The following is an 18,729-nucleotide window of genomic DNA, read 5'->3' as shown; positions in this document are numbered from 1 at the left end:
AATATCTATCAAAATGTTGTTGAAAATGAATGAAATGATGCCCAGTTGTTGAAAAATATTGGCGGCTGTTTAACATATAACTATACAAATTGGGTCAAAAATACATGGGAGCAGGTCTAAGGGTGTTTCTCAATGCCAAGGAACCTTGCCTTGATGTCTTTGTCCCACCCCGGTTACCTAGGAGATACATCATCAGGAGCCTCCAAGACGTGTTCCAATGTTCATGTTCTACCGAGGCGTGTGTTTTCCGTTTGTTAGCCGTTTATGTAGCTGAGCAAGGATATGTGACACGATCGAGTTGGATGGTGCCACTAATATTAAAAGGAGATTAAATAGGTTCTAAAAAGGTTCTAAAACATGGCAAGCAGTGGGACAGCCAAAGCAAATTAAAAAGGGACATTTATTACAAAACCCTGATAATGACGCCAAGAAAAAAAGAGTGTTCAATCAAGTGTGCGCAGGGCCTCAAGGGACAAGGCGGTCCAGTCCGGCCCTGCTGAGCTCTCGACCAGGGAACCTCCAAGGCCGGCGGCGGCGTCCTCGCGGAGCCACAGGATAACTTCACAGCGGGTCTAATCCTCCTCCGCCCGGCCAAAGTGGGGGCAGAGTAACTCTGCCCGCCTGCCGTGTTGCGTTCTCCTGCCGCTGCTGCTGCTGCTGTCCGTGCCGCCAGTGGATCTCCTTCCAGTCTTTGCGGGGCTCACGGTGTCCGTCTGGCTCCGGTCAGGTATTTTCCTTTCACGTCCTCCCGTCTCCACGTCCACACGTCCGCTCCCTTAAATAAAAAACCCTTCGCCCCTTCACCTCCCTCCCTGCCTCTGTTCATTGTTTGCCAGTCCAGTTCACACTCCGCCCCCAGGTGTAGGTGATTGGGGAGGATTAACACAGATGGGACGCAAAGTTGCACCAATCACTAAAAACACCCAAACAGTTAAAAATCAACCTAAAAGCACCCAATCAATTAGAAAACATGCAATATAGAATATAACATAAGTACAACATTACCACTCTGTGACAGATACACGGGAAGTGTGTTGTAGCCTAGCCTTGGTCAAAAACTAACTTCAATACACCGCGGTATTTTCAAAAGGACGGCGGATCATAAGTCGGCAGCTACTTTTTAAGTTTAAAAGTAAGTCAACTAATTAAAAATGTTTATTTTTTTTAATCCAAAGAAGTTATCTATGGTTGGTTAGTTGCTTATTAGTTGCAGCTTCGATGGCTTGCGGGTAGTAACTGGCTTACATATTTAACAAATGTATACATAATTTAAAAAGTAAAAGGCTCATTATATATTTATATTCAAACTAATACGTATAAAATATAACGTCATCTCCCATGTCATGTGACGTGTGGAGTATTTTTTTTTTGTATAATAGAGTTACTCCCTGCTGGGTCTAACTCTGCTATGCCTTTTTTTACCTTACCCCCAATTATCCTCATGTAACACCCTTTTCATCTATCTATTAAGGTAGCGCGACTCATTTTGCGAATGACCGCAGTCACCAATTCTTGTCATGTCTTACCCAAGTATGTCTGATCTCTGAATTGTGTGCACTGAAACTCAATTTCGTTTCTCTGTATGTCCTGCACATGTGGTAGAAATGACAATAAAAACGACTTTGACGTTACGTGGCCGCCGTGGAAGCTGCGGTCACGTGATGCAAGTCTGTTCCATTTAACCGTTTTCTTGGGACCAAGGAAGGACAGTGTCCTCGTAAGCAAGGTGCCTGGCCTCGCAAGACATCGCCTCGCAAGGCAAGGCGCCTTGACATTGAGAAAGACCCTAAGTCTCTAGGTGACGCCATATTAGATGCCATGTTTACTTCTACGGGAGCCCATGAAGACAAAACACATTTACTGATAAGTAAGAAACGGTGACAAAACATTCGCCATTGATAAACATTGTTGTTTTACACATTTAACTCTTCACTCATTGCCAGTGATGAAAGGAAGTGTGATGTGATGTCTTTTTGCTGGAGGTTGTGCTCCCAGGGATTTTTGACCCTAATGGGTATCCGTTGGTATGGTCTTAGTTGAACACAAAAATACTGCTTGCTTGCAATGATGTGGGTATGTACTGCCTCCTATTGCCAGGAAAAATACACATTGTTCTAGATAATTACGTAAACTTTACAATTTTACAAAAGATATAGTATATTGTGTTATACAGTATGTTGTCATCAGGACAGAACTGACGTGTGTCTGGGTACGGGATTTTGTTCATGTCACTCAGTCCAAGTTCTACATAAAATGTCTCCAATACAGCTCTGGGAAAAGCTCGGTTGGCAGCTGATCAGCAAGGGCCGATGGCAAGGGCATAGGAACCGGGGGGAACATGCCCCCCCCCCACCCCCCCCACCCACACACACAGTCCTATGCCTTTGCTGATTTGGGGAAATACTGCAAACGTAATGAAAGTTTATTTAAAGGGTCACTGTAATCTGGATGATCTAAAACCAAAGAAGAATTTATTAAAAAGCAGACTTACAGGAAGAATGAAAAGCTTGAAAACAACATCAAAGAAAGACTGAAAGGATTTTACATTATCCAAGGATATTCTTCAAAAGGACAAAGACTGTAAAAACACACAAAGACAAGACAAGGTAATGTTGTAAAGAGCCATTCATAAAAAATTAAAAATATAAATAAAACATGCAACTGTACCATAAATAACTGCCCAATACTATAACATACCTTCACCTGCAGAATGAAGCCAAACTGTTTTCTTATTGCTGTGAAAAAAAACTCAACATCTCAACAGAACTGAACATTATGCGTTTAAATAAAAACATTTTGCAGCTTTTAATCGGCTCTGCTGTGTTACATCTTTTGTTTTTTTAATTGGTGAATCAAAACAAACACTGGTGACAGCATCTATATCTCAGTCTGCTTATCCCAGTCCAGCCCAGCAGAGGGGGCAGTCACCTCACACACACGCAAGCACACACACACACACACACACACACACACACACACACACACACACACACACACACACACACCTCATGACAACTTCAGTTACAGATTAATGTTAACATGCTTCATTAAAGCCTCTCAGATCAGCTTCACTTTCAAGTTGAGAGAAAGTTGGGATTTACTTCAAAAGCTTTTTCCCACGTGTGCACCAGAGTGTAATTTTGTATTTCTAAACATGTTTACCTTTGTATAAAACACCTTAACAACATCAGCGATCACTTCCTGACCCCAGCTTTCATTTTGAGGGATATTTTTTTCTGTTCATGCTTCACTTTTATTAATGAGAGCAAAAAATAATAATTTAAAAAGCTCTATGGCAGCTCTTCACAAGTGTTTTATAACTGCGGTCCAGATGTTCATATGAGCAGAGAACCTTCCCCCCCCCCCCCCAGATGCTTTACCCAACCACTTCTGTGCTATCACACTTATCAGTCATGACATATGAAAAACAAATCCTTCAATCCAGGTCAGACGAACACTAATCTGCTCTGCTGGCATGAAACTGGATCATTATAGTACGCAGCAGAACTGAGAATCTTAATCTGAGTCCAAAAAGAAAGTTGTTTGGTTGACCTCCCACACTGACTCTCAGCTAAACACAAGTTTTATTTAACCCTCTCAGGCTCAAAATTAGTTTTGATAAAAGGACGAACAACTAAGTCCTTCAGGGGTACTTCTGAGTTAAAAAATGCTCATGAAATACGTATGTGGAGTAACCAGGCAGGTAGGTTTTAACGTTGTACATCCGCAACACCTGCCTCCAGAGGGTTAAATAAAAGAAAAAGCATTGTAATTATTAAAATGAACAGAACGCAGTCAACTGAATTGGACTAATGCATATCTGATATAAAATGGAAATTAATCCCTACAAATAGTGAGGATTAACCTCACATATTCCCTGTGTTGATGGAGACTGTTCGGTGATGCGCTGCTGATGCTCGCTGTGAGAAGAAATTAGTCAAAGTGAAAAAAGGAGGAAGCTGCTTTCCGTAGAAGTGGGATGAGTTTATGACTCAGCAAGATTTTTTCTAAAGGCTTTAGTCTGAATGAAATATTTAGAGCATTTAGAACGTTTTTGCTTGATTAAAGACTGTTCAATGGAACTGATCCTACTGAGATTTCAAACTGCTAATTTTATTTTTAGATAGTGATTCACAGTTTTATTATCTGGAGACAAAAATCAACCTGTGTAAGTTTACTGTTGAGGCAGGAAGTGGTGAGTTAATATATTCGATACCTTAAGGCAGTGGTTCAAATGGGAGGCTCCACATTCTGTCTGTGCTGAGGTTGTGAGGTGAGACTGTATTTGTAAAAAATTACTTATAAAATCCCAATAGCACACCCAATAATATAATCAAAACTCTGTCTGTAAAAGGTTTGTAATTAATCACTTTTAATTGTGTGCATGCAGGTAAGAGCTGGCGTTGGGGGGCCTGACCCATCTTGGACAGAAAAAAAGAGTCCTCATGAAAAGATGCTGGGAACCTTTGCTTTAAGGGATTTTCAGATATCGTTTCTGTTTAAATACCATCTTACCCATTATAAATTGCTTCCTGAATGGCCTCTTATCTAAAAAAAACAATCAGATTATAGGCTGGTGAAGGTTCTCATTCATCCAGGTCAAGTTATCCAGAAGACTTCAAATGAAGACAACTGGACTCCTTTGGTTTCTGGAAGACGTTTGCTTCTCATTCAAGAAGTTTTGTCAATTTGTCTTCATTCAAACCCGATTGGATAATCCGATTATGACGACCAAGTGAAAAAGCAACTGACCCAACTGCTGTCGTGCAAAAAGAGTTCCAATTTCCAAACACTCACAGCACAGTACTCTACATCTCTATTATGGCAGGGCTGAAAGGTAGCACTGCTGCCTTGCTGTGAGAAAGTTGCAAGTTAAAATCTTGGCTGCGGGAATTCTGAGTGAGCTTAGTGTTTGTCTCATATATGCAAGGGTTTTCAAATACTCTTATATTCTCTCACAGACAAAAACATGCATGTTAGGGTCATTTGAGACTCCAAACTGTCCCCAGGTGAGCAAGATTGTGAATGATTGTTTGTCTCTTCCTGTGTCCCTGTGAAGGACATGAGACCTGTCCAGGGTGTTCCCCACCTCCCGCCCAATGACTGCCGGAGGCTGAGACCAGCTCTTCACGACCTTACTGAGGAAAGTTAAACACTGCTAAAATGAGTGAGTGCTAATTTTTATGATTTTTACAATAATTTAACACAATCACTTAAAAAATTGGGAAACACAGTTAACTAATATATAATTTTTTTAACAATTGCAAAAAACAAGTCAGGGAAATCATGGAGTAATTCACACACATATGAAAGTATACCCTGGCCTGCCAGACTCGTCCTCTGTTTAATGTTCTGCACAGAGAAAGGGTCTGGGAACTCTCCTATTCAAAGAACCCCACCCCCTGAGAATTCTAACCAAGCCAATCAGCGCTGAGCAGCGTACGTCACACAACATAATGCAGAGTTTGTCACAAACATGGTAACTGAAGCAGAGTTCGCTGCGGCTCTTTCCTTTGTTCTAAACGACTTGGACATGTCTTTAAAACAACAACAAGTAGAAGCGCTCAAAGCCTTTCTTCTAAAGAAAGATGTCTGCGCTGTCGTTAGACTCCATTTTTGACTACAGCTATAAAACGACAGCGTCGTGGACGTCACGCACAGAAACGGTCAGTTTCTCATAAACAACGAAGACAGTGGCGGAGTTCGCTGCGGCTCTTTCCTCTGTTCTAAAGGACTTGAATGTCTTTAAAACCACAAGTAGAAGCGCTAAAAGCATTTCTTCTAAAAAGTAAAAGATATTTGCGCCGTTGCCAGGCGCCTTTTTGTACTATAGCTAAAAAAACTACGGCGTCGCGCGGTACAGTCAGCATTTTCATCTTTTTTCTGATTGGTTATTTTTCAGCTGCCTAGTCCCGCCCCTCAAGTGCCTCTGTCTGAGAGTTACCAGACTAGTTCTCTGTGCAGAGTTAAAAAGAAGACGAGTCTAGCAGGCCTGGCTGGTGAAAGTAAGCCAGTCACTACAAACCACAAAAGAGAGGAGGATACACACTTTATTTACAATCGCAGTCTGTCTATGGTGCTTAAAGAAAAATAGGTATCACCTATATTATTGAATGATTTGAGTAATTAAAGGGGTATTATGGAAGTTTGACAGCCAAAACATGTATAGAAATAATAAATTTCTTCTTCATACATTCTCCTGCAATGCCCTGGTCCTGTAGAATGAGCCCTGGCATTTTTACTGTGATTGCCTATTTTTCAGTAAAATCACAGAAAAAGAGAGCTGCTTGGGTCGAGCAGGCTGCTTCATGCGCGTTCACGCTCAGGCATCGCCCGTAGCATTTGCTATCAGTAGCTTTAGCAGCAGAGAGTGAGGTAGTGCCAACTCAGCGACTTTGTCGCTGTTCCTAACGCCTGAACCTAGCTACATTTCTGAGGACCCTTAGCTACTTTCTTCAAGATATTTCCTGCAAATTAGACACAAAATAGGCATTTTCGCTCCGAACCGTTCTTTGAACGTTGTTTCAGCTGTCATCAAGGATATAAATGTTACAGATACAAAACACGTCACTGGCACTTTAGCTCACCTAGTAAGACGTTGGACTGTTGTGCAGAAAACCCGGGTTCGATTCTGGTTGTAAACATAGTTTATTTAGAGTTTATTTTTTACATTAAAGGTTTATTTTTTTACAGTAAGATGCCCAAATTTTTATTTGAGACTCGCAGAACGGCATTGAATTCACAGATAAAAAGATGTGGGTTCAACTTTCATTTTGGAACAATTTTTCAAGCAAGGGAAGGGAATGATCTGAGCATGCAGGAAGACTGACCAATCTTAAACCTTTGTCAGCTGTGCTGAAGAGAAAGGTACAGAACCAAATTATTTAATTAATTAGCTGCGTGTTCTCCTGTCCTCTGTCCTCCGGGCCACACACACACACACACACACACACACACACACACACACACACACACACGGGACTGTCTCAGCTGTTATTTTTGTTAAGGAGTGTGCACGTACAGCATGTGCGCCTCGTGCACAAGCCTACTATTGAAGCTGCTGTTACGCTTTTGGCCTGAGGGGGCAATCGCGAGCATAAAAATTCAAAAGTCCGTAAAGTCTCTTTAAATAAAACAACTGGTTATTATTCTTTAAAAGAAATATCAGTGAATGACCTTATGATAAAACCTAATATTATAGCTAAAAGTTAATAATTTGGGGCTTTTAAGAGGAGATCCTTTCAGGAAGGCCAATCTCTGGAACACACTCCTCACTCGTGGCCACGAGTTAATAGCTCGTTCCCATGCATTAATAACTCCAGGCCACGAGTTAATTTTTTTCCTCAATGCCACCAGACAGGCACTTTAGTTTGTTCCTAAAAGCCAGTAAATGTTTCCTACCAGCTCTTTTAGTATTCATTGGTCTTTGTCCAAAATCTGTTTTTACTCCCCAAAAACACCAGTTGGGCCAGAAATCCAAACTGGATCTTAACCTCATGATGTTCCTATAACCGCTGAGACCACAAACCAGAGCTAAACGTTGATCTTACTTGTTCCAAGATAAGAAAAAAAATTCCACTTTTGAATTTGAGTAAAATTTTAGTTGTTTTTGTCAGTATTAAGTCTTTAGTGTCATTTACACTGGCGGCTCCCAACCCAACAAGTTTTGCAGCTACAACATAAGTCTCAAAGAATGTGACCCTGTAAATAAACAGTTAGATAAAACAAAAGTGGCCAACAATTTACTGACAACCTACAGGATGATCGTTCTAAGTGTTCAGGGTAAAAAAAAAACATCTCTGCTTTTCAAACTAAACCCAAACAACTTGATTCGATGTGCTTTTATTTGTAAGTCAAAGCGTTTTCTTTATTCTTCCATTGTATTTTGATCTAGCTGCTGCTCAGTGAAGCACCTCTGGGTTACATTTCTGCTGTATAAATAAATTTGAAAGAGAAATGACCTGAAGACAGAGCAAGCTTCAAAGATTAAACATCCCTTTGAGTTTCATGTCGACTACAAATGTCTTATGGTGTTCAGCCAATAACAGAAATGACCTCGGCTATTCACTCATAACAAAAGCCCTTTCAGCTTCTTCCTCATGTGGTATCTTTGGTTGGGAGGCCAGATTCTTACGGCTGCAAATGGCCAACGGGCAGTGGACATGACGCAGCTGACCAAGGAGAAAGCTAGCATACTGTAAAGCATCAGCTGCTCTCCATCCACCACAGATGTCCTGACTTTAGGCCACAAGTTAGAACTGTGTAAATACTGTCAGTCAAGTGGAGGGAACGGGAGTCTGATCGCTGCAAATAAAAAAATAAAAAAGAGCATCGACCAGAGAAAATCCATTTTAATTTGCCAAATGTCAGAGAAGCATTACTGACATTTAGCAACTGATATTTTCCGTGAAACTCAATAAAATCCCTCTGTTAAGTCCATAATAGAGGCTCATCTCACTGAAGGTGATTACACACAGCACAGAGGAATCTGAGGAGAACCATCAGAAGCACTGAGTACACAGAAATCTGAGGACGGGGAAGGATTGGACAGAAAGACGAGGTGGATTATTCACCAGAGAAGCCAAGACTTTGCTTCTCCACTCGAGTAGAACAGAGACTCTTTCAAAGGGTGTTATTTGTAAAACAAATGTGTCTGACAAGAAAACCTTTCCTCAAGGCTGCAGGAGAAAGAAGGCAGGAAAGAAGATTGAATTTAAAGGGACTCAGTAATAAAGTGAATTGGTTCTGTTTAAGGTTCGGCACTCAAGGGAGCTCAGAAACCTTGGAAAGTTTTTTGGTTTTGACTTAATCTGCTTAAAATATTTCTGCTGTTTTATAATCTGGGCCTTTAACAACATGTTTATTAAAAATGATGGTTTCTACCTTCTTAGAAATATTTCTCTTTTACAAATGTCATCTGTAGAATATATTTTTTCTTCACCCATGACTTTTCAAGGGAACTTGAGGACTATTTTACCTGCTACAAATTCTGTTTTTTATTTTTAGTTCTAGCCGCTGACTGCTGGCCACAAATTGCAAACTCAAGTGGGAGATTAACATGTTCTAAAACTTTGCACAGCAAATTATCTCTGAATCCATCCTGAATCCTGACTTTAGTACAAAAAACTGAAGCAACTTTGGAAAGAATTGGCAACAGATTTGCTAAAGAAATAGCCTAAGAATAAACTGTAAACTTATCAAGATACTTTGTGATTTGACTGCAACAATAATAAGATGATTGTTTCCCATTTGTAGTCACATCGCACGCCCCACGGAGTCGTATTTACACTATATTGACAAAAGACGTCGTCTTTACATACAGGGTAGGGCTGGGCAATAAATCAAAAATTTATCGTTATCAAAATTTCTGACTCTAATCGAGATCATTTTTTCCCATGTCAATACATTTGATAACTAAAAAAATTAAAAGACGTGTGTAGGTTGGAAACATTCATGCCCCTTTCGGAAGCTGTACCACCTTGAGTCACGTAAAAATGTGACTCAAACAGCCCCATCTAGTGGACAACTTTTGTTTCTGCGCAAACCTGTGGTTATCCTCCATTTGTCGTTATTGAGGTGAAATCCTCAACATATCGTGATATTGATTTTAGGCCATATCGCCCAGCCCTATTACAGGGACATCCAAAAACTTTAGACGGTAATGAAAATGGTCCTTTTGTCACTCATCTGGGTTTTGGCAAATATCGCCAGCCCTGCACACCTGAACTGTCCGGTCCCTTATTGTCAACGATGTCCTTCGATTTGTCCAACTTGTCTTTTGTCCCTTTCAGGATGCTTTTTTTTTTTAACCAGCCATGTCCTACCTCTTACCTGCAGCAAGAAACATCAGCTGTTTGGAGCACGTCTGGCTGCTGCCATATGGCTCTCTTCCAGTCACTGATTGGCACAGTAAGGAAAGTTATTTTAAAAAATTAATTAGTTGTAGTTACTAATTACTTTGTCACAAAAGTAACTGAGTTAGCGACTGAGTTAAAAATGATAAAAGTTAATCTTTACCAAGAAAAGTAACTATTGCGTTACTTTTTCCATAAAAATGTTAGAAGAACAGGATCCCCTCTTAACTGATCCACTGCCAATGACGACTAAAGTCGTCATTTGCATTTTTTTTACTGTGTGAGCGTCAGAACGAGCCCCCGCACCGTGAGAACAAACATCTCAGCTCTAAAGCCGATCTTCATCTGCATATGTCCCACGTCACGTGATCAGGAAGCAGAAAATCCATGTGTTAGGAGATCATTTTGGGCCGCTGCTGTAAAAAAAGGTGAGGCGCAAACCAGAAAAGCTTCTGCCGATCACAATTCAACAACAGTTTATGAACAAACGGATAAAGCTCAAAACGCGCAGATTCTTCCTGATGTAAGAGGTGAGTCTCCGCTTTGTTTTGGTTGTTTTGGCGTCGACATCATCGTAGTGAGCAACTTTCCGTGACGCTTAGAAAACTGTAAAAAAACTGTGAGAAACGCTGGCAGCAAAGGGCTTTACCGATCAGGAAACGCCTGGCAGTGAATGAGTTAATAGAACTTACTTCATGTACTATAAATTACTACGCTACTAAAATACGAATGAAATAGACTTGAACATACTAAAATGTATCTCAAAGTGTTTATTATAAAACTGAACCATTGAAATAAATGGGCAGCTAACAAAAGGAACCACAAACAGGAAACATGATGTAACCGGATTACAGGATACAATAAGATAATTAAAAGAAAAAATAAACAAATGGGCCAATAATTAGGTTCGGGGAGAATTGGAGGTTGTTTAAGAATGACTGGAGTCACGGGTATAGCATGAAACGGTTTATATACTAAATTTTAATAATAATGGGAAATATAACACATAAAGATAACACACAAAAACAGATGAAAACAATCGACAATAGTAAAATGCTCGGTATGAGATTTGATCATATGAGTCACAAGTCAGCCGGCGTCAAGTCAAATCCCCACGCTTGGGGTGAAAGTCAGAGTCCGGTGGTGCGATTTTTTCCTACCACACCGTTGAGATTGTTCACAGAAGAGAGCAGTCTGCTCTTCAGTTACTTGAGATGTCCTGGTTCGTTCAGTGGTTAAGGCTCGCCATCTCCCTCGTCAGGAAGAAATCCAGTTCTCGTTCCAAGTGAGTGATCATAGGAGTCGGGATCAAACCCAAGGAAAAAAAAACCCAGCCTGTAAACAACAGGACTGTTAGCGAGTTGGCATCGACCCTTCTCGTCACATCACAGCATAAAGTCTTACAGACTTAAACAAATGCTTCACTCTATTGGCATAGCCAATCATGTTTGGGTTCACAGTTCAACTAACATAACATCAATTTGATTGTCTATTAAAATAATTCTCAGTAGCTCTGGAAATATAATTACATATGACAACAATTGTTCAGCTCAATAGGCTCAGTTAGATTCTATTACTCTACACTATTCAACAAGAAATACATTCATGACAACAAGGATACATTTAGTTGTGTTTCTATACAGCATTGTGACACCTTGTATATCTGTAACACAATAAATAAATAAATAAATAAATAAATAAATAAATAAAATGTTCTATAACAAAATTCAACAAAATATAAATTCTGGTCCTTTGGTCCACCTTTGTAAAATAATTCCTCCCTAATCAGTTAGCTTTTATTTATTTTTATTTATCTATTTTTTTTATTATTAAATGTTTGGTTAAGGGACGCATTGCTAATTCTATGGCGTTAGCTATAACGCCCCTGAGGACCTTGTACATCTAGGCCGTACCACCATTAACTGGCGGTTTGAGCCGTTAACTCCTGGGAATCCCATATGCCCTACCGCCGTTAACTGGCGGTTTGAGCCGTTAACTCCTATATGCCCTACCACCGTTAACTGGTAGTTTGAGATGTTAACTCCTGGGATCTAACGTCTAGCAGCCCACTGCTGTCACCTCGGTTGCTGTAATTAGCTTTTTGAATTTAATAATTTACTGAATTTAATCTCATTCACTCACCAACGCGCTCCAACGGTTCCCTCCTACAGAGGATTGGTTCACTCTGTCGTCTCCACACAAATCTATAAGAATGGAATTAATTTGATAAGCTATTTAAGTTTCCTTTTTTTTTTTTTTAGTTGCATCGTTAGCTTTTTCTCTTCTTTTTTCTTTACTCACCGCGTTGGTTCCAAGTTCCTAGCTCTTATTAGAAGGAGTCAAGTCCGCCTCTCCCTCTATCTATGCGGCACCCAAATCAGGGTTCTTCACGGCCTCGACCGTTGTTTTTTTTTCTCTCTCTCTCTCTCTCTAACCGCTCAGTCTTTGCTTTCTGTATCTGCGTGCTGCACAGCCGTTTGTCTCTCCTCTCGCTCAGCTGCGTCGCACGGTTTTATTTCGCGGAGGCGGGACTTATTTCTCTCAGCCAATGAAATTTCAGATTCCCACCTGGACCAATAGTATACAGCTTTCCTCTTCTGTTTCTGTTAGTGATGTTCAAGATTCTTGTTTTAACCGATGTTTAATATTAAACTCGTTATTTTAGTTATTCACCCTTCCAATAATTCATTATGAAATTATCTATTAGTTAATTAGATATCTATTAATTAGTATTGTTAATTTCCTTAATTTATATTTTATATTTTATCTAAATTGAGGATGGATCATATTAGTAAGCCAATTAGTTAATACCTCATTAAGGTTCTAGCTTCTGGGTTACATCCTCCCCCATTAAATATCATGCACGTCCCTGTGCATTGTTTCTACGGGGTACACAACTTCTTGAGTAAGAGAGTCAATAAAAGCTTTATTAAGTCCTTGGAAAAGGGACCTAACTACGGTCACTAGTGGATTGCCCAATTGAGAGTAAGTTAGTCTTTGAGGAGGCTGACTACTTCGTTCAGATCTCCTGACATACATCTCTGGTTGCACAGTATCATGCTCATCCGTTTCGGTTTGATTCTCAACTGAGACAGGACGAAGTGAGCTCTCTGTTTCCGACAGAGCTGATGAGCTATTCTCTAAGACTTTGGTCTTTTCAGATGTATGTGTCTGATCGTGTATGATGGGTTCAAAACTTACATCACGTTGCTGCGACTTTAGGACACCATCCAATTGAGGTAGGTTTGTGTTAGTTTCATCCCCCGTTTCTACGTCAGGTAAGTATACTTCGTTTTTTTTCGTTTTTTCAGGTAAGTATGTTGCTGCTTCTTTCACTCTTTCAGGTAAGAATGTTTCGGTGTTGATGCCTTTGTCAAGTAAGGACAATTCAGCATTTTCATTACCAGCTAAGGTTGGTTCCTTGCGATCCCCTGTGTGTAAGGATAGTGTGTTTTGTTGTTGAATATTATTTACCGGTCCTGAATCTGCTATGAGTTCCCTATTTGGCAAGGTGACCTCTATTTGATAGGATGGTCGGTTTAGCACTTGTGGAAGATCAGAGTAATAAAACTCATCTACCTCTTCGTCAAGTGGCTCATCTGGGTCAGGTTCTAAGGCTGAACTCTGTCTTGTATGAGGTCTGCTAGGTTTCGTAACGCGTTCTGTTTCATTTTCTAATGAAGAGAGAAAACCACAAGGCAGTAAAAGATCTCTGTGGAGTGTTCTGTTGGGTCCTTCTCCGTTCTCTGGTTTTACAGTGTATACTGGCAAGTTTTCCATCTGTTTGAGAACTATATACACTGTTTGCTCCCATTTGTCTGCTAATTTATGCTTTTCTCTTAAGCGAAGATTTCTGACTAAAACACGATCTCCCACACCTAGTGTGGACTCACGAATGTTTCTGTCGAACCGTTCTTTGTTCTTCCTCGCTGTTTTTTGAGAGTTTTTTATGACAATGTCATAACTCTGTTCCAGATGACTCTTCAGTTCTTTAACATACTGAGAATGAGTTATAGAGGGCTTGTTCAAATGCGGTAACCCAAAGGCAATATCTATAGGCAACCGAGGCTGCCTACCGAACATTAGCTCGTAGGGAGAGTATCCCGTCACGTCATTTTTTGTACAATTGTACGAGTGAGTAAGTGGTTTTACAAAATCGCGCCAGTGATGTTTCTCAGTGGCTTGTAAAGTTCCCAACATGCTGAGTAATGTACGATTGTACCGTTCAACGGGGTTGCCACGAGGGTGATAAGGGCTCGTTCTGACTTTACGGATACCAAGTAAAGAACAAAGTTCCTTGATTGTACGTGATTCGAAATCCCGTCCCTGATCACTATGAAGACGCTCAGGAAACCCGTAGTGGACTAAAAAATGTTCCCACAGGTTCTTCGCTACGGTGGTGGCTTTCTGATCTTTGGTTGGGATGGACACTGCATACTTTGTAAAATGGTCTGTAATCACTAAGACATCTTTAGTGTTCTTACTGTCTGGTTCTATGGAGAGAAAATCCATGCAAACTAACTCCATAGGTCTGGTGGTGGTAATACTCACCATTGGAGCAGCTTTGTCAGGGAGGGCCTTCCGACGGATACATCTTTCGCAAGTTTTAACTTTGATTTCGATATCACTAGCCATTCTTGGCCAGTAAAAACGGGACCGAATGAGATCTGTCGTACGTTCAACCCCAAGATGCCCCATATCATCATGTAGGCTTTGCATGACTGTTGAACGTAATGAATCAGGCAAGACTAACTGCAATGATGTCTCTGGTCCTAATTGGCGTCTCCGGTACAGTAAATCATTTTGAAACTCAAACCGTTTCCACTCTCTCAAAAGGTTAAGAACCACCGGGGGTTCTGCAATAGTATCAGTTGGCGGTTTATTGTCAGTCATAAGCAGCTGAATGACTCGGCCAATGGTTGGATCTTTCCTCTGCAAGGAGACAAGGTCAGCATGGTTATACTTGGGCACAGCAAAGAAACTGTCACTATTGTCTTCCAACTGGAATAGGTCTGGAATGGCCGCTGCAGACATGGCAAGTGACTGAACTAAACCACAAGGAGAATCAGTCTCATCCAAGACCATGTGCTTTTGGCATGTTGCCTTCACTGCTTCGGCTTGAAGTTGAAGCTCGACTTCTTTGACAGAGGATAAAAGATGAGATCGGAACTCATCTAGTCGTTGGCATTCCTCAGTGAATTTTGAGTTGTCTTCAGGTTTATCATGCAGCCTCCTAGACAGGCCATCCGCGTCAACGTTCTGTGTACCTGCACGGTATCTGATGTCAAAATTATAGGTGGACAACGCAGCTAGCCAACGATAGCTCGTTGCATCGAGTTTTGCCGTTGTTAAGAGGTAAGTTAACGGATTATTATCAGTAATGACAGTGAATGTGTTCCCATACAAATAGTCATGAAACTTATCTGTTATGGCCCACTTTAAGGCTAGAAACTCCAACTTGTGCGCAGGGTACCTAGTTTCACTAGAGCTTAAACCGCGACTTGCATAAGCGATTACCTGTGTGACACCGTTTTGCACTTGGTATAGCGCTGCACCGAGTCCGGTCGTACTAGCATCTGTGTGTACTAGATATGGGAGTTTTGCGTCAGCGTAGCCAAGAACTGGCGAAGTGGTAAGTTTTTCAATAATAGTTTGAAAGGACTTCTCACAGTCTTGGCTCCAACGATTCCCAAAGGGTTCTTTGGGGTTCAAGTACTTTGATCTACATGGTGGTGTTTTAAAGTTTTTCCGTTTGGGTGGATAACCAGCCGTGAGAGATGTTAGTGGCTTGACAATATTTGAGTAATCTTTAACGAAGCGTCGGTAATAACCGGTAAATCCTAAGAAAGATTGGAGTTCCTTCAAAGTCTGAGGCTTCGGCCATGTTTTGAGTGCTTCCACCTTATCTGGATCGGTTTTTATGCCATCTCGAGATACTATATGTCCAAGATAACGCACAGATGTCTGGAAAAAACGACACTTATCTGGTGATAGCTTGAGTCCGTATTCTCTAAGCCGTTCAAGAACGTGAGAAAGTCTGGTTTCGTGTTCTTCCAAGGAGTTGGAAAAGACGATCAAGTCGTCTAGGAAAACTAACACTTCCTTCAGATTAATGTCCTTCATACACTTTTCCATAACCCGTTGGAAAGTGCTTGGAGCATTTGTTATTCCTTGTGGCATACGGTTAAATTCATAAAACCCAAACGGGCAAACAAAAGCAGTTTTAGGTTTATCCTTTTCACACATCTCTATTTGATAGTAACCTGACTTGAGGTCCATCACAGAAAACCACTGTGATCCAGCGAGAGCAGAAAAGGACTCCTCCAAGTTAGGCAGGGCATATGCGTCGCGAATGGTTTGCAGATTAAGCTTTCTATAGTCTATACATAGACGTACCTCACCATTCTTTTTCCGAACTACCACTATTGGTGAGGCAAATGGAGACTCCGACTCTCTTATTATACCGGTTTCCAAGAGGGCTTCCAAATGTTTTCTCACGGCTTCATAATCATGTGGATGGATCGGCCGAGATTTCTGTTTGAATGGGGTCTCGTCTTTTAAGTTGATGTGATGTCTTATCTGTTGTGTATGACCAAAATCAAGATCGTGGTGCGAAAACACATCGGAGTAAGTGTTAAGTTTGTTGGTGATCCTCCCTTTCCATTCTTCGGACAAGGGCGAAGTACCGAAGTCAAAACTGAGAGGAGGGTTTGAAGGTGAAGTCTGTTGCTGCGAACTACACGCCGCAAGTACTTTCTGATCACTTTTGTCAGGTTCTGCATATGGCATAACACGATCGGCTTTAACTAACTCAGCGATCACACAGTTAGTGGGTAATGTGATGTCATGGTTAGTTTCGTTTCTTAGTACAACAGGTACTTTGTATGGACCATGTGAAGGTAAGGAAATGAGGCAACAGTCTACAATTATACCCCCTGGTAGAGAACCATTGGTGGGTTGTTCAATGAGTGCATAAGGCTCATGCTTGTTTTGGCTGGGTTGCATAAACCCTTCTAGTAACAGTTTTTTATTTGCAGGGAGAACTTCTTGGGTTCTCCCTCGAAGCTTCACCACACCAACTCGTCCATCTTTGCTTTGTTTTTTTCTGACTGCTAAGGCTTTTAGCACGTGTTGGTACCCATAAGAGAGTGCCTTGGAATCAGGTAAGTTATTGGCAGACAATTGCTCATACAAAGGATCGAGTGTGTTTGTGCCAATGAGTAGTGGTGTATCAGAGTTTGAGCTTATATCCGGAACCACTAACGCAAGGGTAGGTAACTCAAGTCCAGACTGATCGAGCTCTTTTGGAAATGTGACACTTATCTCTATGTATCCTAAATAAGGAACTGCTTGACCGTTTGCGCCCTCGACTTCTAACAGATTACTGATGGGTTTAATTGAGAGGTCAGGTAAGTGTTCTTGGTAAAAAGAATTGGCAATGGTGGTTACCTGGGACCCTGAATCCAGTAAACAATTACATTCAACACTGTTAACTGAGACTGTAGCTGTGCATCGCCCACCCACTAATCTTTTGGGAAGTTTTGGCACTGAATGAGCATGAACTGGCTTGCAAAAAAGTCTCTCTGTCCTTTCCTTAGAGGGACTTGGTTCTACTTTAGCACCTATCTGTCCCACGATAGGAGCTTCTACCGGTTTAAAGGAGGAGACTGAGCAATTGGCTTTGACATCTCCCACTCGCGCTGCTTCTGTCTAAGAGCAAGTCTTTTAGTTGCAACTAGTGCTGGATTTGGCTCGTTGCTACAGCTAGAAGCTATGTGCCCATCTTCTCCGCACTTAAAACAGTATCCAGGCTTTGGTCTGGGCACCACTGCTGTTATCTGCTGAATCTGTTTGGGCTCATCTGGAATTTTAGTCCCCACACGGGGTTTTGACTCTTTTTGAGTTTTCTTTGCCTTTTTATCTGTGTTGTTAACCTTAAGCTGTGCAATTTGGCTCCTGAGCTCAGCGATTTGTTTGCGTAAGTCATCACAGTTATCATCTATTTCCAGTTCACAAGTGTTTTTACTCTGAGAGCACGTTGTTTGCACATTTGAATACACTCTAGTTCGTTGTGCCCCTAAGTGTTGTTTCATGCGTGCTGCTTTAGTAGCCTGTTTGTCTTCTTCAGTGCGCAGTTTGAGGAGAAGTGCTGTAAAATGAGGCGGGTTGTCTTTCTTTTGTTCGAGTTGCAGGTTTGAAATCAGCGAGCTGTCCCAACAGCCTCTGCAAAACTGCTTGAGCAGCTGCTGGTCGGCGTCACTGGAGGAAATTCCATTCCTCTGAATAACTAGGTTTAACAAGGTGTATAACCTCTGAAAGTAATCGGAAGGTTTTTCACCACTGTCCTGGTTTGTGTTTAAGAAGCGAGCAAAGAGCTCGTCGCCGTCTTCGACAGCTGCGTAAGCTGAATCGAGATGTTCAAGGTACGTTTCCGGGTCGGATTTTGGACTAAGAGCTTTAACGATGCTCGCTGCTGGGGCTGACAGACTCTCCACGATTCTTCGTACAATTTGGGACTTGGTGAGTGAAGGATCATTTATGCATAACACTACACTACTACGCCAAGTATCATAGTCAGTTTCAAAAGAAGGGTGTGGAACTCGCCCTGAGAACGGTTTTAGTCTGTATTGTGAAGTAGGCGGAGGGATAACCTCACTGCTTTTAACAATGTGTTCCACAATAACTCGCTGAACCTCAGGTGTGTTTAAAAGATTTGGTGGAATGCAAGGGTTTTGTTTTCCAGTCTCTGTAGGTGGACAATTGTCCTTTGAGTTGTTCATATAGTTAACTTCTGGTGTTAAAGGCAGGGAATATGTAACTTGGTCACTATGGAGCATTGGCTCTGGTTCAGTGACTGGTTCAGATGCATGGGTAT

General features: G+C 41.2%; 1 protein-coding gene across 2 annotated transcripts in view; it reads right to left on the bottom strand.

Annotated features, from left to right (window-relative positions):
• Window positions 1–18,729, bottom strand: part of st6galnac3 (ST6 (alpha-N-acetyl-neuraminyl-2,3-beta-galactosyl-1,3)-N-acetylgalactosaminide alpha-2,6-sialyltransferase 3) — a 224,980-nt gene that overhangs the window by 172,602 nt on the left and 33,649 nt on the right. The gene's annotated exons all lie outside the window — the stretch shown is intronic.

This window comes from Nothobranchius furzeri, chromosome 11 (assembly GCF_043380555.1).
Source record: "Nothobranchius furzeri strain GRZ-AD chromosome 11, NfurGRZ-RIMD1, whole genome shotgun sequence".
Classification (NCBI taxonomy): domain Eukaryota; kingdom Metazoa; phylum Chordata; class Actinopteri; order Cyprinodontiformes; family Nothobranchiidae; genus Nothobranchius; species Nothobranchius furzeri.
Note: the sequence above shows the minus strand (reverse complement) of the source record. Positions and strands in the feature narration are given on the sequence as shown.